The 23,520-nt window shown below is 39.9% G+C and overlaps 1 protein-coding gene and 1 long non-coding RNA gene across 2 annotated transcripts in view; both read left to right on the forward strand.

Annotated features, from left to right (window-relative positions):
• cdkal1 (CDK5 regulatory subunit associated protein 1-like 1) overlaps positions 1–23,520 on the forward strand; it is a 355,999-nt gene that overhangs the window by 289,339 nt on the left and 43,140 nt on the right. The gene's annotated exons all lie outside the window — the stretch shown is intronic.
• On the forward strand, positions 18,776–19,926 carry LOC139070102 (uncharacterized). The gene is made up of 2 exons (XR_011520745.1): positions 18,776–18,956; positions 19,686–19,926. It is a non-coding gene; the product is annotated as an uncharacterized lncRNA (long non-coding RNA).

Raw genomic sequence — 23,520 nt, forward strand, 5'->3', positions numbered from 1 at the left:
TAATCGGTCAAAGCCTGCAAGAAACTGAAAACAGGTATTTTGTTGGTTATGTCCCGACCAGAAAACAAAGATACATCTGCACCATCGACATACAAATATTGGACAATGGGTTTCCATAAGCCCCAATAACACGTTTTTCTGCTAAAATGGGAGGTGGCCACCACCGCCATTTTGACCTTGTCACAGGTTCCGTCAAGCCCAGACAATTCCACAAAAGGGAAGAGAGATGGAGCTGAGGGTGGGGCTGTAAGGCTGGGATCAACTGACGACACCCGGTCAAACTAGCTACAAGCTAACCCAAAGCTAACGCGGAGGTGGGAGCTAAGCTAACGGAGGTAGCAACCTAGCTACAACAGGAGTTAACTGTGCACAACACCAGAGCTTCTGAGTCAGAGATACGCCGGGCTGACCGCTGGGTAAAACCGGGTGGAACACAGAGGTCTCCGAGACTTCCACAAGCCGGCAGCCGCACAGCAGACAAGCGCCGCTGCGATCTGAGATGCGCAGAGCTGCCGCTGGGGAGAACCGGGTTGAAAGGTTTCCATCCCAGAGCTCCACAAGCCGGCAGCCCGCACAGCAGAGAGAAGCCACGCTCAGACAGAGAAGCGCCGATCTGCAGGGAGGGGAGAATGGGTGGAAAACATCGGTCTCCCGAGAGCTCCACAAGCCGATAGTCAGAACCCAGCTCCACCAACATGTTATATTTCAACCCATTTTCTAAAGTGCAGCATTATGTTAAATGCACTGGGTTTTACCCTATTACATTTAAATTTCATGGTTAAACAGTACATGTTATAATCTAAGCTCAGCTCGGCAGTGACCTAAAATACATAAATATAATTTTACTTACCGAAAAAAATGAAGTGAAGACACCTTGGACGCTCTATTACTGCAATTAATGCCACAGCAAGTCATTTTGTCCAACAATTGTGCAAATAATATCCAAAAAAGAATACACAAACACAGAGACTCAAAATCCTGGAGCAGTTTCCAGGCCAGACCGAGGCTCTACTGAGGCCTTTCCACGGAGCTAGCTCTGTGGTCACGTGGGTCTGATGCTCATTAATTATACAGAATTTTAGGCTTTTAATACACTTAAACAGAAGAGTGAGAAAAAAATTCACCCCCCTCAGAGTTGTCATGAGTGTAAACTAGATCATTTAAACCAAAAACATGTTTTGGTACCAGGCTGTAAACATGTTTATGTTTGCTGTGAAATTGGTATTTTTAACATGGGAGTCAATGAGGATTTGCTCGCTTCTGACACCAGCCCCCAGTGGAGGAGGGTGGAACTGCAATTTTTGGTACTTCCGGGATTGCTTCAATTTTTGAGCCGCATTGTGGGGGCTTGATCTGCACGCAATATAGCGCCTTCTAGAGCCTTACAACCACCCAAAGTGCTTTACCACACAATCAGTCACTCACACATTCACACACACGTGGGGATGAGCTACGATGTAGCCACAGCTGCCCTGGGGCGCACTGACAGAGGCGAGGCTGCTGAGCACAGGTGCCACCAGTCCCTAAGAACACCACCAGCAGGCAAGGAGGGGTTAGGTGTTTTGCCCAAGGACACAATGACAGCAACAAACTGAGTGGAGCTTGCACCTGCAACCTATATATATGGAGGAAATTGGACTTAAACGCAAATGGAAGAGCTTCTATGTGACAAAAGTAATAATAATTAGTAATTCTATGAAAATTAACCAATGAAAGTCTGACATTGCTTTTCAACCGTGTTTCACCTGAATAATTAAAAAAATAAACTGATGGAACAGGCATGAACCAAAATGATTGTACCCCTAGAAAAGATTGAAATTAAGTGCTTAGTGAAGAACCAATATGGAGCGTCACTAATATATATTTGTATATACATATATACAGTGCTCAGCATCAGGGATGTGTATTGTTGAAATTCTGGCGATATGATACATATCACGATACACGGGAGACGATACGATATATCACGATATATTGCAATACATTCAGTCAGACATTACAAAATATTTTTTTACTGAATTTATTGTAAGAATGTTCAATAAACAGTCCAAGCTGATACGTAACATGTTTAACATGAGGTATCTGACCCATGATGGAGGGATTTACATTTCAATGGTGGAAACAAAACCCGTTGCACAGTGCTGCCAACTAGCGGGTGGCGATTGGATTGCACAAAACGAAAAGAAAATACACAAATGTTTAAATGTAAATTCTTTCAAAAATTAGATACACGGCTTTGGAATATCGATGTAATCGCAGGAAGAAATATCACGATATACTGCCATATCGATATTTCCGATACACGGCTTTTGAATATCGATATAATATTGCTGGAAAAAATATCATGATATATTGCCATATCGATATTTTCTTACATCCCTACTCAGCATAAATGAGTACATCCTACTACATTTGTCAGAAAACCTTCAGTTTCCCTTAAGAATCAACATTTTCTATGAGATATTGTGCTTTAAAATACCCCCACAAATGTGGGCCATTGAGTGCAAACAAGATTGAATTTTCACTCACAAAAAGTGTTTTTCATAACAAATCCATTCAAGCCCATGTTGCAAAAATGAGTAATTATAAATCTTAGGAGAAAAGCAACACTTAAGACTACAAAGTTCCTGCTATGAATGTGTGTTTGAGTGGCTGTTATGTTGTTGTTTGTGGAAGAATATAAGAAATAAGTCTGACAAAGAATACAATAATAATAATAATAATAATAATAATAATAAAACAACTTTTCATGTCAAATAAAGACCAGTAGGACCATTTTAGATTAGAAAAACGGCCACGAATTAAAACAGAGTAGGGAGTTCAGAATAAAAAAAATCAAAACAAGAAAATTTGGGGACAGGCCAGTTCCAGCCATCTCCTCTCAGGCAGAAGTGATGTGCTGCTTTGAGTGCAGGTCCTTTCCAGGAACTGCAGCATAAACAAATTAATTCAAAGTGTCCTTCCTGCGTCTGTGCATGCATGTGTGTATGCTGCATGTGCATTTATGTTTGTGTATCTTTGAATCAGTGTCTTTCCAATCTCTTTGGGTACAGCTGCGTGTGTGTGTGTGTGTGTGTGTGTGTGGTGTGTGTGTGTGTGTGTGTGTGTGTGTGTGTGTGTGTGTGTGTGTGTGTGTGTGTGTGTGTGTGTGTGTGTGTGTGTGTGTGTGTGTGTGTGTGTGTGTGTGTGTCAGAGTCAATGTTTGTATATGCACTATCTCGGTTATGGCTCTGACGGGAAGCCTTGTCTCTGTGTGTGCATGTGGGTGAGTGCTTAGTGCGTTCTGACTGCTGTGTTCTGAGGCGGCGCCTGTGCAAGTAACTGCAAGGCCACAGTGTAATTATGATGTTGGAGAGTGTTTTTCTCTCAGACAACACATGTTAGGATGACAAATCCTCAAGCTAAAGCATAGTTAAGACAACCAGTTCACTTCGTTCCCTAAAGAACAACAGTATGACCTCAGTGGAACATTGTATTCTTCTGACACTAGTTCTTTGAGACTTCATGTAATATTTTTTTTAGAAAGTCTGTTTGTTTTTTTTACTGTAAATTGTTAACTTTATTTGCCTCATGTTACTGGCTGTATAGTTGAAAACTGTCGTGTCTTCAGTAATGATAACAGTGCTATGAGATTTGTATCGTCCCCCATTTTGAGTGTTCTTCAGGGCACAAAAATCTGGAATGCTTCTTCGGGGCTGGGAGTGAGTTTCTGTCTCAGGCAGAGAAATCTGAGTATTGGTGTCTTGATGATGAGTGATGATAGGATGAAGCAAGATGTGAACCAGCTTTGATTCATTCTGTCATGAAGAAGGAGATGAGCTGAAAGGTTAAGCTCCGTTTACTTGTCCATCTGATGTCCAACCCTCTCCTTTGGTCACGAGATTTGAACCATGACCAGAAGAACTAGATCCTGAGTACAAGCAGCCTAAAGGAGAAGACCAGGCTCAGCCACATGAGGAGAGGAGCTGTGTTATCCAGGGAGAAGCTTGGAGGAAAGCTCCTAAATGAGTCAGCTGAGGCAGTTCGGGCGTCTGAGGAGGATGGCTCTTGGTCGACTCCCTCTGGAGCTTTTCAAGGCACGTCCCACTGGGATCCTGGGGCAAGCTCAGAATCAGTGGTGGGATATCCTCCCTGGCCTTGGAATGCCTTGTGATCTCCAGGAGAAGCTGGAGAGTGTCACCGGGGAGAGGGATGTCGGGCTTCTCTTCTAGACCTGTTAGCTCCATGGCCTGATCTGCGATAGGCAAAAATAGATGCGTGGATGGTTTCAGGTGCTTTTGCTCATGTTTTATTTGCCTCAGACATTGCCAAACATCTCCAATTTGTTCTAGTTTTGCAGAAGGCTTGTGCTCTGTTGGGATGCGTATTGAAAACCTGTGCTAAACTGCCACAACAATCTTTCTTTTCACACCCATTTAAAACCAGCTCTGTTTGTATAGTCAACTTCGAATCGTACTATCACAAACCCAAAGTTTCACCATGCTAAATGGGGCTGCTGAGTTCTGCGATGAAGCTCTTGGGTTTTTTTTATTTCACTAGTAGCAACGGTAGCTTTTTAAAGAGCGTAGCGGCTGTGTTTTCTCTGTGGCGTTGTGATTGTACACTCCTGAGTACTCCAAATCAACAAAATACCAAAATATCTGCTTTCATACAGATGGTCACACTTGCTGATAATCTGTTCATCAAGAAAATTTAATTAGCAGCACCTGGCTGCCTCTCACTATCCTAATTTATATGGAAGAACTTATTTTTTACACTCATTCTGCTATTTGACTTAATTTTATTTAGAATAAACAGTCACACGTTGGATAATGCTTTATGTGTGGGGGGCTTGTGTTAACTGTACTAAGATGGGCAAAGGTGGTGCAGTCTTATTTAACCAAATCACATAATCAGAGTTCTTTACCTTTTTAGTCAGTAATAAAAGAAGATTGCTTTGAATTTTTACTTCTAAGCATCTCAGCTCCTTTGAATAAAACATTCCATTCTTAAACTCTAAAGTAGTAACATAGCTAATCTTTAAAGAAAGATGAATATGCTTCATTGACATGTCCTTTGTTTGCATTCTCAAATTTAATTGCTACACTTAAAATGAGGGACTCATCCATCTACGAAGCTGTAAACCTGTCTAGATGTAACAGTTGATTGTAATTGTGTCTCATCATAAACATGGCTTGTTGTTAGGATTCCTTTTCACCTTTTGTCCTACCCTAGAGCCGGTAGCGCTTTAGGTTCCAGCAGATGCATTGTGTGCTTGCTCACATTTCTGTTGCATTCCTCCGGGCCTTTCCAAAGGCTGAAAGTCATTCTGTTCACCAGTTTGAAACCAGAGGACATGATAGCTCACTCTGAGAGTAGGCAGTGCTTAGCATAGCGGTGCATTTAGTGTCTTGAGCTTCATAGTGAGTTTAGATTGTAAAATGAGTCAATAACCTTTCCGGGGTGCTATAGATCAACTTGAGAGCTTATTTGAGGACTTACGGAGGATAGTTTATCAATCCAACATGGTGTAGACCCAGTCACTTGCTTTGACACGTTCTTGTTGTTGACAACAGGAAATGTCAGTCTGCCCATAAGCGGGGGTGGGGGGGTTGTATATGAAGCTGATGAAACAGCTTTATTGGATGCATTGGCTTGTTTACATATCACGTCTACCACAGGCGAATGCAATGGATGAGATGTTTTCTGTGGTGTCGATTAATACATGCAAGCACAGGCAAAGCATGAATTAGCACACATAAACAAGGTCACAGCAGCCTCTGAAGGCATTAAAATGTATGCTATTCTTTAAAAGACACTGTGTGAAGTGAAAGGAAGTCGTGTGCACTGGTTTCACTTGCATTTAATAGAAAAGGTTGCAACTAGTTTGGTCAACATGGATCATCTTTGTCTGGTCTTTGTTTTGAATTACTCCAGTGGCTGTTAACGACTAGGGTTGACACTGATAGCAAAGCCGTCACTTTATATAGCGATTCGGTGTTGTTTTTTTTTAATATGAACACATCAGTCGTCTAATTTAAATAGTTTTGAAGCTAATTTGATAAAGGTTTTAGTTTTAATATGCTGAAAAATAACCTTCAGAAAATTGAATTTTCTTTTAAAGTTGAGTGTCTTCAGACAAAAAATAATGTTGTTTTAATTGCTGTCAGAATAATTTAGATGAACATTTTTATTGTTTCAACTTCCCAGATTTGCAGAATTAGCTACTGTTATGCCATTGAGAAGTCTTAACTGGTCACGTTTAGTACTGGGTACATCAGGTGGACAGAGGAACGAAGCTGAAGTCTGGGTGGTGTTTAGCTGTTAGCTCTTCCACTCTGCCACATGTCACCCAGGGGCCTGGCATCTCCTGGTACAAGAACAGATAGCAAGATAACCATAGGCCCGTTTTATGTATCTGCACATTTCTACATTTGCACATACACACACCCACGCACCACCAAAGCCCCCACACACACTTTAAAGCAGCCATTTAGACAACTCATTGAGTGTGTTTGCACAGCAGACCGAGGTGAGTGCGTGTATGGGCCTGACATATCAGACACTGTGTTCTAGGTTGTTTAGACAGCTGACCTCAGCTTACATTGTGGACATCAACCACTACAGAAAATAGAGACGTAGTTTCTTCACTAAAATATAAACTGCTCACATTTAAAAAATGACCAAAATGCAGTCATCATCAATACAAATATATATATATATATATATATATATATATATATATATATATATATATATATATATATATATATATATATATATATATATATATATGTAAGTATAAGTACATCAAGGGCAAGGCCCCCAACAGATGACGCCCTCAGTGAACGTCTCAGACAATGGTGAGCAGATGAGGAGACACTGGAATCACCATTGTGTAGGCTATGCAAAGAAGCCCCTGAGACAGTCCACCACATAGCTGCAGGGTGTGAGATGCTGGCAGGGCAAGCATACATGGAATGCCACAACTAAGTGGCTGGCATCGTGTGCAGGAGCATCTGTGCAGAGTATGGACTGGAAGCCCCAAGGTCAAAGTGGGTAATGCCCCCTAAGGTGGGTAAGAACGAGAGAACCAAGCTTCTGTAGGACTTCCAGATCCAGACTGACTGAACAGTGATGGAGAGCCAACCGTAGATTTTGGTGGTGGACAAACAACAGTGGATAGCCGTTGTGGTTGATGTGGCAATACCAAGTGATGACAACATCAGGAAAATGGAACATGAGAAACTAAATAAGTACCAGGACCTCAAAGAAGATTTAAGAAAGCCTGGAGAGTGAAGACATCGATGGTGCCTGTGGTCATTGGGGCATTCGGGGTAGTATTCCCCAAACTGGAGGAGTGGCCAAAGCAGATCCCAGGAATAACATCACACATCTCAGTCCAGAAAAGTGTAGTTCTAGAAACAGCTAAGTTACTGCAGAACCCTCAAGATCCCAGGCTTCTGGTGGAGGACCCGAGCTTGGGAGGATGAGCCCACCCACGGAGGGTGAGATGGGATTTTTATACACACACATTTTTATATATATATATATATATATATATATATATATATATATATATATCCATTGATCCATCTATCCATTTTCTTCCACCTGTCCGGAGTCGGGTCGCGGGGGCAGCAGCCTAAGTTGAGAGGCCCAGACTTACCTCTCCCCAGCCACTTGGGCCAGCTCCTCTGGGGGAATCCCAATGCGTTCCCTGGCCTGGTCAGAGACATAGTCCCTCCAACATGTCCTGAGTCTCCCTTTAGGTCTCCTCCCGGCTGAACGTGCCCAGAAAACCTCACCAGGGAAGCGTCCAGGAGGGATCCTAATCAGATACCCGAGCCACCTCAACTGGCTCCTCTCAATGTGGAGGAGCAGCGGGTCTACTCCGAGCCCCTCCCGGATGACTGAGCTGTTCACCTCATCTCTAAGCCACCCTGCTGGGAAATATAAATATATAATTTAGTTAATTAGTTATTCTAGAACTAAGATTGGTCTTTACACATCAGTCACTCAGATTAAGTAACATTTGCTCCTGGTATTTGTAGACTCCACTTGCCCTTCTGTCAAACTACATTATGTATATGTGATGAGAATCCACATTTATTCATTAAGTGCTTTCATCACATTCACAGACGTCTCCGCTGGTCATAAATGCTATTAGAGACCATGATTCCTAACACACCGATGTTGACATTTACCTGTTTTATTCTTCTGCTGCTGCCCGCCTCTTGGTGTTCATTAAAACTCCGATTTTACACGCAAAGACGTAGCTGGGTACAACTGACTGGTAAACAGGAATGCCCCTGGAAGCATGTCCGTGATGTGCTCTACATGTTTACTTTGTGTTCATGGGTGAATGTTGAGGCACTGGGCTTTTATCTTTCCTGTCAGCAATCTGATGGCTGGCAGTTTGAAAGGTGCAGCTGTGTGTGAGCAGACTATTCTCTTCAAGCGCTGTCTGATTACAGCTTGCTCCCTTTAATTAAAGCTCATTATGTCCGAGTATGTGCATATGAATGTGTATGCACGTGTGTGTTTGTGCTCCAAGTCAGTTTGACCCGACCCTCCTCCTCGCCATAAATCAGTCAGCACCATTGAAGTGCTAATGTTTCTCTTTTTGGTCGTCATGTTCGTATTCAAGTCTCTTCTTGTTTAAACCAATAAAATTACTTTTCTAACGAGATCGACTCGTCTGTTTCTTAAATTGGTTGATTTGATCAAATCAAGATGAACTGGTAACTCTTTGATTTTCATACCATCAAATTTGTAATTATTTTCTTTAGTTGTTTCAAATTTAGGGATTTTTTCTATTTTTACTTTAATCTTAGGAAATATCCATCTAAATGTTGTTGAAAATAAATGAAATGATGCCCAGTTATTGAAAAATATTGGCAGTTTTGTCATATAAAATTACAAAAAACAACTTTGTCAGTGTTATAAAGTCTCTGAAATATATAAACACTGTAGTAAATATGCTATCATGGACTGAATAAATGAGTGTAATTGTGGCACGATACCACAGAAAAGCGCTACGCCCTCTGATGTCCTGGCGGGGAATTCTTTTGCAACACTCCCCAGGCCACGGAGAAGTTTGGGAGCAAACGTCTCCCTCGCTGAGCTGACGGAGGAGCATAAATCAGGCTAAGCTCTTGCAACCGATAACATTTATGAGTATTTAAGTTTATTCCTCACACACTGAAAATATTCACCACCAATCTTACTCCCTTACTTGGACCGTTCATCAGGTGTTAAATGACTACACGATGGATGGAATTAAAGAAGAAAGGATGGATGGGTGGAAGGAAATATTGATGGATTTCTGGAATTAAAGATGGAGAGATGGAGGAGTGGATGGATGAAGTCAAGATAATAGAACTGCATTAAATGGTGTCCTCGTTGCTTGCGTTGAGATCCTTAAATGTATTTATGATGGAAGGACTCTCCGCGCCGTCGCCTGGAGGTTTCTGAAGAGATGAACTGAAGAACCCCGTGGGTAATTCCCACTGGCCCCATCTTGGCCGTGACATGCGTCTCATCACTTCCTATCACCTGTCCATCAATAGGACACGCCCCTGAGTATTCATAATTTCAGATTCGGTATGAGGTACAAAAAAGGTCCTCCACCACCACCACCCCTCTCAGGGTTTTCATGATGGTAAACTTGACCTGTTAAACCTAAAATATTGTTTTGAACCAGACAGTAAACATGTTTGTTTCTGCTGTGAAGTTGGTATTTTTAACATGGGAGTCAATGGGAACGTGCTCTTTTCTGATGTCAGGCCCTGGGGAATAAGGAGGGAACTGCTATTTCTGTCTCTTCCATGTTGCCTTCACTATTGGCAGTGGGAAATTGCCCCATGGTTGTGACACACCATTCCAACACTTTTAAATATTCATTGTTTAAATATTTTTGCTAAGATTGTTTATCAAAATGTTCTCATTCTGTTTCTTACGAGCTCCGCGGCCTAGTGATATGGATGTCCTCCCTGAGAATGGAAGGTCTTGGGGTCATACCAAAGACAAATGGGACTCAGCGTCATCCCGCTTGACACTCTGCATTAAGGGGTTCGATTGGTGGGTTAAACCACCCAATGGTTCCTGAGCGCGGCGGCATCTGCAGCTCACAGCTCACCCTTGGGATGGGTCAAATTAGTAGAACAAATTTTACCGGTGTGTGACGACTAATGGGACTTTAATCTTTAAGTTCTGTATCTTGGTTGTGGAACAAGTGTCCTTCTTCAATAGGAGCCTTACCCAACCTTTCCTCTGGATGTGTAAGCGGTGCATAGCGTAATAGATGCATTTGACTCACCAGCTCCCGTCTAATCGATAGAGTTTCAGACCCAAAACAGGAGCAAACCACGTGTGATTCACGATAACAAGCAAGGAGAAAGATGGCATCATGTGTACCAAAAGGTCCGTAGTTTATTGTCTGTTATAGTAACCTCGGCTACAGAGGTTTCACAGGAAATGTACATTTTTTCTGAATCAGAGAGGTTTATTGCCATATGTGCGAGAAATCCCAACATTAGGAATTTGCAGCGGTACTTGGAGCAAAGAGAAAGATAAAAATAAGAGATAAGTAAATATAGGAAGTAAAATATAATCGTGATTTTTACTATAAGCAACTGAAAACCAGCACATGACTTTTATTTTTGAAAGTTTATGGATGGTTTTGGATGCCCGATCTGAACTGCCGAGTTTGATGTGTTCTGGAAACGTATTTCGTGAAAAATAGACTCGAAATGTAAGCACTGCATCCTTATGCTTCTGGGAAGCGTCTAAATCATGATGCTTCACAGCCGGTGGAAAGGAACCTGTCCATTGTGACGGTGGGAGATTGCCACAAAGCTGATTGCGGCTGTTTTGCGATGCTTACGTGTCCTGTGGAAAGGGCAGGTTGGTGATTTTAGTTACTTATGGTTGTTCTTTGAGCATTTCCTCTGAAGCACTGTTGCATTCATCTTAAAATGACTTGTCTAATTCATGGACAGCTCAAAGCCTTTTCCACATCATTGCTCACCATAGCTTTTCACCGTTACATTTTTCCTGATATCTGACGTTTAAAAAGTGCAAAAGAAGAAATGAAGCTGTTGTTTTCTTGTCCTTGGCTAGCTGAGTGAGTTGTAGAAAGAAAAGGGAGCACTTGACAGCTCATCATTGCACTACTTCAGAATATACCAGCAGTGGGACAAATATGGAGGACAGAAACACACACACACACACACACACACACACACACACACACACACACACACTCACACACATGTATCCTGAGAAAGAATAGTTAGCTGATGACAGGAGAATCAGAAGATTTAGTGTCCAAAGGCAGACACCCTGCAGTGCTACAGCCTCCTGTCAGGGTTCTGTACGTACAAGGGAAAGAACAAGGACGTGACGAGTTTACATAAAACCTACAGTATGCCGTGTGACGACAGTTATGGTTTCCTTGGCATTAGTTTACATAAATGAAGTTTTATTTCTTGTTCTGCCGACAGAACTGATGCATTGATGTGGAAGATAAAAGAGCCACAAGCTGAAACAGCTTTGGTTTGAAGAAACCTATTCATGGTTTAGAAACGTTTGATTTGTTGCATTTTGGGCTGTCTGGGACAAAGGTGTGAATAAAGTGTCTTAAGGAGCGATACAATGAGGTGATGATATTTGGCAAAGTTTGCATGTGTCAAAGCAGGAATTAAATTCATCCCACATGTGCGCAAACATTCTATTTTTGTCCCAGATCAGTCACCAAAATGGTTTTATTTGGTTTCTTCATTGAATCTATAGTGTTGTCTCCTTGTAAAAGATTCTCCTTTTTTATATCTTGAACCATTAACACCTAGTTGTCCCACATTTCTCACCTTTTGACTGATGTAAACTAAAATGAGAGGTGTTGGAAATGAGTTTCAAACAATGCAACAGTGTCAGTCATTGAGGCACAAGCATTGATGTATTGAATTGGACCATTGTTTAAAAAATATGTAAGGAAAATCAAAAGGTCCTCACATTTATTTGAACAGTTCTTAGCTCACGTTCTGACAGGTCATTTACCGCCTTTAGTAACACACAAGTGATTCTCTGGGAGAATTACAAAATGCTTTAAATGCAGTGATGCAGCTTTTAAACCAAGCAGACAAGGACCATCCTGCCTCCTCCTACTGGGACCTCCCCTGGGACGGCCTTGGAGATCCTGCATATTTATTTTTCTTGTTATCACAACCAATAGTTTTCTCAGTCTAATGTAACGGCTGTAGGGTTAGCCTTGAACAATAATCACACCGGTTTGCGTGATAGGCCTTCGTATGCATCTATGATTTGTTGTTTCTTCAGGTGTGCCTACCAGTGAAAATCATAATTACACTGCTTTTACTGATGCACTATTTTCGGCTGCAATTATAGATTATTGTTGATGAATAGATGCCCCTCTCATGCATAGATGTGCTCTCTTTTTTCTCTTTCTATTCTTTCAGTTTTTAAGTCTACACACACACACACACACACACACACACACACACACACACACACACACACACACTCAATTTCAGACTCATAGATGCTGTAATGCCAAAGGCCTAGTTCCCCCCTCGCATAACCATCACAGACAGAGACACCCACACAAAGAGATTGCATATTTTCTCTGCTGGAAAAGCCCCACAGTGATTGAATAAATAGAGAACTGTTGAAATGTTCCAATCACTGTGGCGCCGTGAGATTGGTTATTTGTTTTGTTTAGAAGAAAGAAATACATGATCAGCATTAGTAAACAAGACGTTTAGAGATGTTTTTGTGTTTTGTGTACCATTTGTGTGATTTTATTTGTGCATCCTTCCAAACGTTGGGAACTAGATTAGAAATGTCTTTACATTTAAATAAAGTTTTTATTTTTTGAATCGGATGATGTACTGATGCTTTAAGGCTGCTGTAGAAAATGTGCAAACAAGCTACGTTTTGAACACAACTACCGTCATGGAACACTCACCACTCCCTTTGGGTATGTTCCCTGGATTCGCGTTCACCGGAATCCAGAGGAAATGAAATAGCGCTAAACACCAGTTGTCATTTTTTAGGTTGAAAAGATTTTTTGTTGTTTGTGACATAAAATGGTGTTTTTTTTTTTGAGACTCTGGTAGTTTGCCCTAAAGCAGAAGTGGTAGCAGCCAGCTGTTTCTCCTTCTCTGATATTATTGAGCCACAAGCCTCTCACATCAGTGTGTTATGTATGGAGGACCCAGGGAAGTGTGGAAGTGCAGCGGTTTGGCGAGGTTTTTAGACAAATTTGAGGGGACCACTTTATTATTTTTTTTTTATCTCCACATTATATGTATTGCTATACTTTGTTGGAACGTTGGTAACAGGCACGAAAAAACATGTTGGGCTAATTGGTTTTCCAAATGAGCTGTAACAGCTTTATGCATTGATGTAGCTGTCAAACATTGCTATATTTAACCTAAGTCCACCCACATGCTCCTAACTATAATCAGATTTTTCTCATTCCTGACACATTCTAATCTGTGCTTGAAGGTCTACTCCTTAAACTTTTTCATGTATAAGCGTGTATGTGTTTGGTTGTTTTTCAGGTTTCTGTCTGGATGGTGCTGTTTATTTTAGTAAGCGATGTCTCTGAGGCTTTCGTTCTGTGTTTTCTGCCATGTCTCTGTTTTGATGTGATTTTTTTCAGCATCTCAGACACTAAACAGCCTGTGGGCTATACTGTCACAGGCCTGTGTGTGTGCGTGCGTGTGTGTGTGTGTGTGTGTGTGTGTGTGTGTGTGTGTGTGTGTGTGAGAGACATCTATCTGTCTCTCATCCGACAAACGAAATCTGTCACACTGGTGACAAACTTGACTGTCTTTTCCGCCAAGAAGGCAAAAAGCTCATGTGGCAGTCATATGCCTGTTTGTGTGTTATACGTCTTATACATATTGCAGCTAATAGCACATTATAGAAGGTTTAATGTCAGAGCATTTAGCAACACGACAATATAAAAAAGTTTTTGAAAGCGGAGTACCGTGTCCTAGAAGTTTTGGTTAGAAAATATACTTTACATGCATACCTTACAGTCACACATTGTAGTCCAGCATGTTGCTTCTCAAATGATTCTGTTAAAATGAGAAGTACCAATTTTCTCAGGTTGTTTGTGATAGAGAGCTGTTATTTTTGTTGAATCAAAAAATAAATTCAAAAGGTAACAAACTGCCTGATTTCGCACCCTCTAATTGCCAAACTATTCATGAGGGTACAATGTGAAACATCTGTTTGTCTGCCATCTTATGTTGGAAGGTCCCGGTGGCGAAAAAATACTAAAGTTGTCAATAATTTAATGTGGACTGGAATCAGATTTGTTCGGTTTGTCTGTCGCTCCACAAAGGGCCTCAAATCACGGCACAACTCCAGAAGGATCTCCTTCTGGAAGTGGCATCTGCAAAGGAGCCACTTTATATTCTCACCAATCAGATCATTGCGCTCATGGAGGATATGTTTCCTCCGGAGTGCATGCCTTGCCAAGTCTTCCAATAACATGAGGTCAGCCATGCTACAAAGTCAGATTCTCGTCTGTCACAGGTGTCTTTTATTGGTTCTGACACCAATTATGTGATAAAGATGTTTCTCCACCCACATAAATATTTCATGGGTAAAATATTTATGGATAAGGAACACGCATGGATGACTGAAATTCATTCAGTCAGACGTTATTAGCGATTTTTTACACTGAATTTATTATAGAAAATTTCAATAAACAGTCCAAACTGATACTTAACACATTTAACATTAAGTATTTGAACCAAAACAGAGAGGTTTACATTTCAATGGTGGAAACAAACTTCATTGCACGCTGCTGCCAACTAGTGGTTGGCGTTTTAATTGCACCAAAAGAAAAGAAAATACACAAATGTTTGCATATAAATTCTTCCAAAAATTAGATGCACGGCTTTTGAATATCAAAATATTATTGCAAGAATAAAATCACAATATATTGCCATATAGATATTTTCAATAGACAGTTTTTGAATATCGATATAATATCATTGGAAAAAATATCGTGATATATTGCCATATCGATGTTTTCTTACATCCCTAGTAAAAACCACATATTGTAAACATTTTCATTCACATGAAATTCACTCAAATCTGTTAATAAGTTCAGTAGATAAAAGAGGGGCTAGTTCTATTTTTTTACACACTGATCTTGCATGATTACAAAATCACAGAAGAATTACAAGGTCATTCATTATTTCACCAGTTCATGTGATAACAAGCAAGGTGAAAGATGGCAGACGCGTTAGCAGCCAATGAGCATCTGAAACATTCCTGGTGGGAAGGGATGTATCACTGAGATTGCTGTGAAAACCCATCTAGTATGTTACGTATGGCAGACACATAAAGTATTGTAATCGATAAATTACTTTTTCATTCCAGCACATACTGTATTTGTTAGCTTAACAAGATTTTGGAGGAACTGCGTGAACAAAATAAGACAATTTTACAAAATAATAAAGTTTCCATATGTGAAAAATCATGTTTTAGATTTTTCCTGATTACTAAATACCCCCTAGCTCTTTATGTTTCATTGTAGTAACAGTGTTACGACCTGGGTTGGTGTTTAAAATGAAGGACACTGTCATAACACAGACACGTGCAGAATGGTAAAAATCAACAATACTTTTATTATAAATAAGGATTTGAAAACATGAAGCCTCATTTCTAACAGATCGATAAATGGTGTTAAAAGGCCAGTGGTGACATGTTTAAAATGGGGATTCTCAATTAAAATACACATCTAAAATGCTCCCAAACATTAAACGCAAGGTCCACAGACCATACCTAAAACCAAAGGTCCACTGACCATACCTAAAACCAAAGGTCCACTGACCATACGCACAAGAGGGAGCCAGCACTCTGGTCCCTCGCCTGTTTTAAAATCTAAAAGCACTCTTGCTTTTACCCAATAAAACAGCTTGACCAAAACCACTAAAAACCTTTAAAACACCAATGGAGCCAACAAGAAGCCATGACACGGATCTGGTCAATCAGTCTCAGTCCGTTACTAGTGGCAGCTCCTCCCTTTTATGCTGCACAGGGGCTGACAAGTTGATCAAATCCAGGTGTGGAAGCAGAAGGGAGGAGATGGGGAGGTTCTCTCATGATTGCTGAACCTTTGTGGAGGTAGGAGAATTTATGTCCTGAGCTCCCATCCCCAGGGCAACAAGGCACCAGCCGTAACAAACATTTTATTACAAAAGTTCATATTTATTTCTTTTTTCCCCAGTGTTCTTTGTTTTATTTTGGTACATCCACTGATTCGTTATCAATACCCTAAACATTTTGCTCGTTCGTGACCTGACTTCATCACACTCCCTCCTGTGTGCTTCACTGTCCAGACTAAACTATGACAAAGATCTCTCAACCAACCTCCTTTGAGCTGATCAGGTGTATTTCTTCTCAAACTTATTTACGTACATAGTCAACGTACCAAACCTACTCATGCTCTCTTTTTATGGGAAAGTAGTTGGTCTTGTTGTAGTGATCGTAACATGCAAACTTAGGCTTACAAAGCACATCAGCAGCAAAAGTTGGTTGACAAAATATTTTGATGAGCCTCATCAGGAATCCCACTTATCCAGTCACAAACTGCAGCTGTCCCGGTATCACAGCCTTCAACTTTTTTAAGTTATCAAACAATATCACCCACCTATGCTTGTTAGTATTAGATTGTTAGATTATTTCAGCTCTTTGGTCATTTTTTTTTTCTTACTAAAGAAGATTTTCTCACGGTAGGTTTAGAAGCAGGTTATCTCTTCTGATTACGAAGCTTTTTGTTTCAGTGCTTCGTGTTCTAACCTTCCCTTTGTTTACATTCTTCTCTGTCCTTTCTCTGAAACCTGTCAGGCCTCGCTTGACTGAGTTTCATGACCTCAATTGTCATAAAAATTAATCAGGGCTTTGTTTATTCGCAGGACAAAAAATATATCATTCCCTTGGATTGGAACTTGTTTAAGGGGAAATCATGAGAAACATATCAGAGTTGTTTCACGGCTCAGCCTGAAGGATGGTTTGTTGACAGTGTATCAAAGAAATAGAGCAGTTAATGTTTCTTTTTCACTACAGTAATGTTCTTTATGTCCTCTGCAAGCTCACTTTAATGTCTTTTTGTGGTTCTTACTTTCTTGGAACTGGTTACTCAGCTAAATTGAGTTGGACTATTAATGTTTGAGTGTGAAGGAAAGGTGAAGGCATGGGTTGGTGAGCTTTGGGAATGCTGGAGAGGGCCTGCAGGTGGGTTATGGATTTGATTCAGGTGTACATCATTCTCTTCTGGCAAAGAAAGCCTCTCACACCTCCCGACGGTTCATATGAGGGCTAGGGAGGCTACAGGAACCAAGGGCAAATTAGAAGAGTGGTTACAGCCTCAGGGCACATGTAGTAGCATGCACAGAGCTAATGAGGCTTTAAACCAGCGGGTATTTGGAAAGGTATAGAAAGTAATTGGTGTGAAACTAGCCTAAAATAACACTTTTAGACTGTTGGTGTAAATCTATGTGGTTTATCCCTATGTGTGGAGCTAGATGTCGTTTTTTTCTTCCGAGCTTTTTCTGTCTGCGCTCTGAAACTCTGGAATGATCTCCCGCTGAATATCAGACTCTCCTCCTCCATTGGGGTTTTTAAGTCTCAAAGACTTACTTTTATTCCCTTGCTTTTACTGCCTAGCTATTTTATCGATGGTTTATTTACACTGTTCTTTTACTGATTTTGTTGACTTCTCTTGGTTGGTTCTTTGCGCTATGCTCTAGTTGTTTTATTCTTTTATATTATTCGTTTAACCTTATATGTTTTTACCCCTGTACAGCACTTTGGTCAGCTCACATGCTGTTTTTAAATGTGCTTTATCAAATAAATGGAAATGGAATGGGTAGACTATGTATACATACACAGTGTAATTAGGTCTTTTTACATGTACATGCAGTGGTTTTCTTTCATTTTGCTATACTGTCTCCCCCCATGACATTACCGCAGCAGTTATGTTAAAGGTGCAGTATGTAAGAATATAGTGAGAATTTTACAGTGAGAAAATTCCAAAAGAGTCTAATGTTTCAGTCATTTTGGAAGGAAGGTTCTACTGAAACCTGTTTCATATTCAGCAGGCTGCTAGATTGTCTCTTTTTCTCATTTCAAAATAAGGGAAAGAGGGACACACACTGTTTATCATGAGTGTGGGGGTGCCGTGTCTCCCGCGAGCTAACACTTCAGCGCCGACAATTGTAATTTGACGACGACCAGCAAAAAGCTCCAGCATTGTTTAAAGTGGTTGCAGTAACCAAGGTTCACCACACAATGCCATTTTTACTTTGTTTATACATAATGTACCTTTAAATAGTATTTAATGATCTTAATTTTCCATTATTTTTTTTTACAACGAATTCAAAATCCCCTTTAAATGTATGAGTTTTTTCTTTGTTTACTCGAATTACCACTTAAATTAAAATGAGAGTAATTTGTAATTAAGCCAGATGTAGAGCTGAAACAACTAATCGATTTAATCGATTATAATCGATTATTAAAATAGTTAACAACTTTTTTAGTCATCGATTAGTTGTTTAATAATCATATTTTACCGCATAAAGTCTATTTTTTACCACAATCTGACATCGGTTACAAGCTGTTAAATTTGCCGCCAGTGTGTGGCAGTAATGAGCCACTGATCTACCAGTGGAGCCGTAGAAGAAGAAATGAGCCAATGGGTGCCCTCGGTTTTCATGACGTATCACGTTACTGACGCTCATCTTGCTGTGAGAAAATGGCGGAACAAGAGGAAATACGGAAGAAAAATAGAAGCGACAAAACTGAAGAGAAACCCCGGACAAAAACCTCACGAGTATGGGAGCACATTTGAGACGAAAGCATGTGGGGGCTGATGCAGCAGAGGAAGAGCACCGCGGTCAAGTGAGCCGTCATTTGGAAGAGCCAGCCCGGTAAGTAACAGAAAATAAACAAGCTGGACTTAGTGTTTTAGCTGAGTTCGTTATAGTGGATGTTAAACATGTTTTTTTGCCGCGTCAGTCTGCGGTGTTCTACTTCTGATTGACTAGATGCAATCGTGAATCTCCTCCGTGTTGTGTATCATGCGCTTGCCAAATTTAGCACGTCTGTTTATAAGAATGTTCTAGTTAAGAGAAAAACGGCACAAACCCATAACTATGTTCCTCATTCAAAAAAGGACAACTCCGCGGAGAAAAATATACAGACAAGCTGTGTCCAGGTGAATATAACGCGGCATAGTTGTACACTTTCAATTTTTAAATACAGGAGAAATTCAGAAAAAGTCATTTTTTTACTATTAAAAGGCTGTTTTACTATCTAACGCTGTAAAACGCCTCACAACACATTTTTATAATGTTTCTTAAACAGTATTACACAAAATAAACATTTTTCACATTTCTCTGGCTAATTTAAACACTCCCGACTCAAAGTAAAAACCTCATGAGCTTCTTACTTAGAGCTTTTTAATAGTAAAAATGTTTTACTTTTTTTCTGAATATCTCCTGTTGCGGGCTATTTTGTAGAACGTAACCCTCAAAATAAATGATCACTGTATATTGTTAATTAATTCAAATAATATAATATTGATTTAGTGTTGTAGTGTGTGTGCTGCTTTATTTTATATGTGTACTTATTTCAGTCTATTTGTGTTTCTTATGCAGAAAAAAACAAGCAACGATGGACAACTACATGGGGAAGAAGACACTCACCCCCCAGCAATTCATACCACTTACAAACTCTATTCTAAACATGCTGGTAAAAGACATGAGGCCACTATCCATGGTGGAAGGAGCAGGCTTCCAGCTAATGCTAAAAATTATTCTGGACTGATATTTTGCACTGTTTAGCTCATTTTATACTGCTGACTGTGTTCATGTGCAATAAAATAGATTGCAGTCAACTGCACAATTCTCTTATGTTTTTTTGTTCTTAACTGAAATGCATCCATCACTTGTATAGGTTAAATAGCTAAACAATAACAAACCGATTAATCGATTAATCGAAAAAATAATCGACAGATTAATCGATTATGAAAATAATCGTTAGTTGCAGCCCTAGCCAGATGCTTTAGTCCCTAGTTTTATTTTTGTTATCAGTCTAAACAAATATTTCTTCCTTAAACCTTTTGTCATGTGTGTAAATAAAGAGTCACATCTCTGAAATATACAGAAAACAATTAAGTGTTTCTCTACACACCACTACTACTTTGGCAGGTGGCCTATTTTAATGGCTGTTCAAAAAATTGAATGAATCATTCACAAACGTATTTTGTGTTTGTTTGTTTTTTTTTTCATTTAAAACTTTTTGACACATCTTTTCATCCCTGGTCTTCCTTTAATCCCAGCAAATCCCATTGCCTAACTGGTGACTACCTACATGCTTATTTCCCTCATAATTTTTTACTTAATTTCAGAATCTTTTAGGGTTGAAAAAACATCTAATGGCTAATATAACGGCATCAGGATACCTGCACTGTTGTTGCAGAAAGTTATGAATTTGGATTTACTCTTAACCTAAGTGCAACACACACACACACACACACACACACACACACACACACACACACAGTCAAAGCCTAAATGTTCATGTTTCAGTTGAATACCAAACAAGTTTTTGACTACTAATAAAATACGTTATGGTGGTGATGGTGATGAGGATGGGGGCTGCATGGTCGCGCAGTTGTTAGCACTGTTGCCTCGCAGCACGAAGGTTGCAGGTTCGAAACTCGGCTGCGGCCTTTCTGCATGTTTGGTAGTTTAATCACGAAGTCATTTCAGTTTGTTTTGTGTTTCCTAAACCAACAATCAGTGCTCATCTACACTTTTCTTCCTGATTTCTTAAATGATGTATTAAAAGCTTCTATGCACTAAACCATACTTTTCCCCTTAGCCAGTAATTATAATGTTTTATCTTTATTCTTATTTTCTCACTTTTATAATGACCACTTTAAATAATTAAAACTAACCAAACTTTATACTTTGCTCAAATCGTTATTATTGTTTTGTTTTTTTTACAAATTCCAAAGGGTCATGGACATGTTTGTCAGTCACATACAGCTGACTGTGCTCAAGTTCTAATGGAATGTTAAATTATTTATGTTCCTTTAGCACTGCTATGGCATTAGTGATGTCATCTACAAACATTAAAGAACTAATATCTTTCAGCACAACTTTTTTCTGATTTACAGTGAATGTCCCTTCTAAAAGGACAGATAGAACAAACCATGTGTTCCACAGTAGAAACAGAATCCAGTGAATCTGTTTAGAGGTTCAGGTCTGTCATCTACCATTACATCCCAGTGATATAATGCAATCTTCTGAAGGATTCAGTCCAAAACAGGAATCTGAGTGCTTTGTAAAAGCAGACCGTTATAATATCAGTTCACCGGCAGAAAAACAACCTTTGGTTTCTGTCAGAATTTGCGTTTAATAAAAAGACGTGGCTGTTTATACGTATGCATATGAAATGCTTGAGAGATCTGTAGCATATACTTGAACATGGAAAACACATCACATGCTTTTGTTTTAAGCGTATGCAGTTTATTGATGAAGTGTTCTCTACTTAATTAGCCTCAGTGCATTTGTTAAGAGTGAAACAGTTTCTCTGATCTTTTATCTTCCGTTTTTCACCCTGAGCTTCATTCATTCCTGCATCTCTTCATCTTTTTTTTTTTATTAATTTCAGTAAATTATTTGTATCGAGGCCTTTTTATAGCAGTTTATTTGTATAACTTTGATCTCTGTTGATTTAAAATTTGTCCGGTTAAACAAATAACCAAAGCCACTCGTAATCCCTCCAGTTTTATGGCCAACTGTGAAAAGTTTGACTGTCTTTGAATTTGACTTTGAGGGTTAAATAAGTACCCAAACCATTGGGGGAGGGTGTTTTTTTCTCACTCATCTTTCTTGAAGCGTATTCAAAGAGAACCTCCAAAGGATCAGAGCATCTTTCTTTAGCCCTGTTAAAACACCCCCTACAGCAATTGTTTTGTAGACAACGAAGCACATTCTCTTTTTGCAAGTGGCTTGAGAAATCTGTGTGTACTTGTTCGCTTAAGCCCGTACTGGTGATTAGATAATGTGAGACTTTGGCAATGTTTGTCATCAAATTGTGTCATAATCATCTGTTGCTTCTGCAGCTATTGTGTTTGTATTATAATGATGTGTGTGTTTGGGGGGGGGGGCTTAGGGTTTCTGTGTGGGATACTTGACTCTGAAAATTGAAAGCCTACACTGCAAAAACTGAATTTAAGAAGAAATAAATATTCTCTTGAGAAATAACATTACCGTAATTTCCGGCCTATAAGCCGCTATTATTTCCCTGTGCTTTGAAGCCTGCGGCCAATATCATAGTGTGGCTCGTGTGTAGATTTTTGTTGGCCAACAACCACTAGAGGCACTCTCCAGCAGTAAAGTGAGACAGGCACGGCAAAACGTTATGCGCGGAAGAAGACGCTCTTTGATTTAAAGCGGCACGTTTACACATCAGACACACCCTCGTCATGGAAAACGCGGAGGAATGCATATGCTGCAGCTTTCAAGTTAAAAGCGATCGATCTGACCATCAAACAAGGAAACAGAGCCACTGCACAGGAGCTTGGCATAAATGAATCAATGGTGCGACGTTGAAGGCGGCAGCGGGAAGAACTCGGTCAATGTAAAAAAACGCCAAAAGCTTTCAGAGGAAATAAAAGCAGATGGCCGGAATTGGAAAACATTCTTGAAGACTGGGTGAACACAAAAAGAGCAGACGGCCGAGGTGTTTCCACTGTTTCTACTGTGCAGATCATTACTAACCAGGCATGTTTTGTGTGCAGTTTTTATTTTCTAATCATCCTTATTAATGCTGTGTCAGCGCTGTTCTTTTATTGTAAACATGCAAATTACCGGTAATAACGTGTCAGTGCTGTTTTTATTTTATAACCATCCAGAAATGTGAATGCTATCAGTGCTGTTTTCTTTTCTAAACTTGCAGGCACGTTCACCCGTGTTTAAAATTGGTTTTGTTGAATTAAAACAACAAGGAAAATCCTCTGTGTAGCGTCTTTCTGTCTAATTATGTTATGGCCGTACATGCGCTGTGCGCCGGAGACCTGCATGTGGCTGCTGCGCAGCAGCAGCTTGTATTCGAGTGCGGCGTGTGTGTGTGTAGAAAACCTTTTTTTTGTTGGTGCAGCTTATATTGAGGTGTGCTCTATAGTCCAGAAATTATGGTACTTAAAATAAAGTAAATATTCCTAAATATAGTGCAACTTTTCTTGTTTTGAGTAAACACATCTGCCATTGGGGTAAACAAATGTTGCTTAGCTAAAATTCTTAAAGAGGTAGTTTTTACCATTAATCTCTGTAAATATCCATCAAAGTCTTATTGAAAATGAATGATTTGATGCCCAAACAAATAAAAATATTGACGGTCGCATAACCATAAAAATCAGGTTTAAACACGAGTGTACGCGAGTACTTTTCTAGGGGATGCCGTATTTGATGCCATGTTTCC

The sequence above is a fragment of the Nothobranchius furzeri genome, chromosome 5 (genome assembly GCF_043380555.1).
Source record: "Nothobranchius furzeri strain GRZ-AD chromosome 5, NfurGRZ-RIMD1, whole genome shotgun sequence".
In the NCBI taxonomy this organism is placed as follows: domain Eukaryota; kingdom Metazoa; phylum Chordata; class Actinopteri; order Cyprinodontiformes; family Nothobranchiidae; genus Nothobranchius; species Nothobranchius furzeri.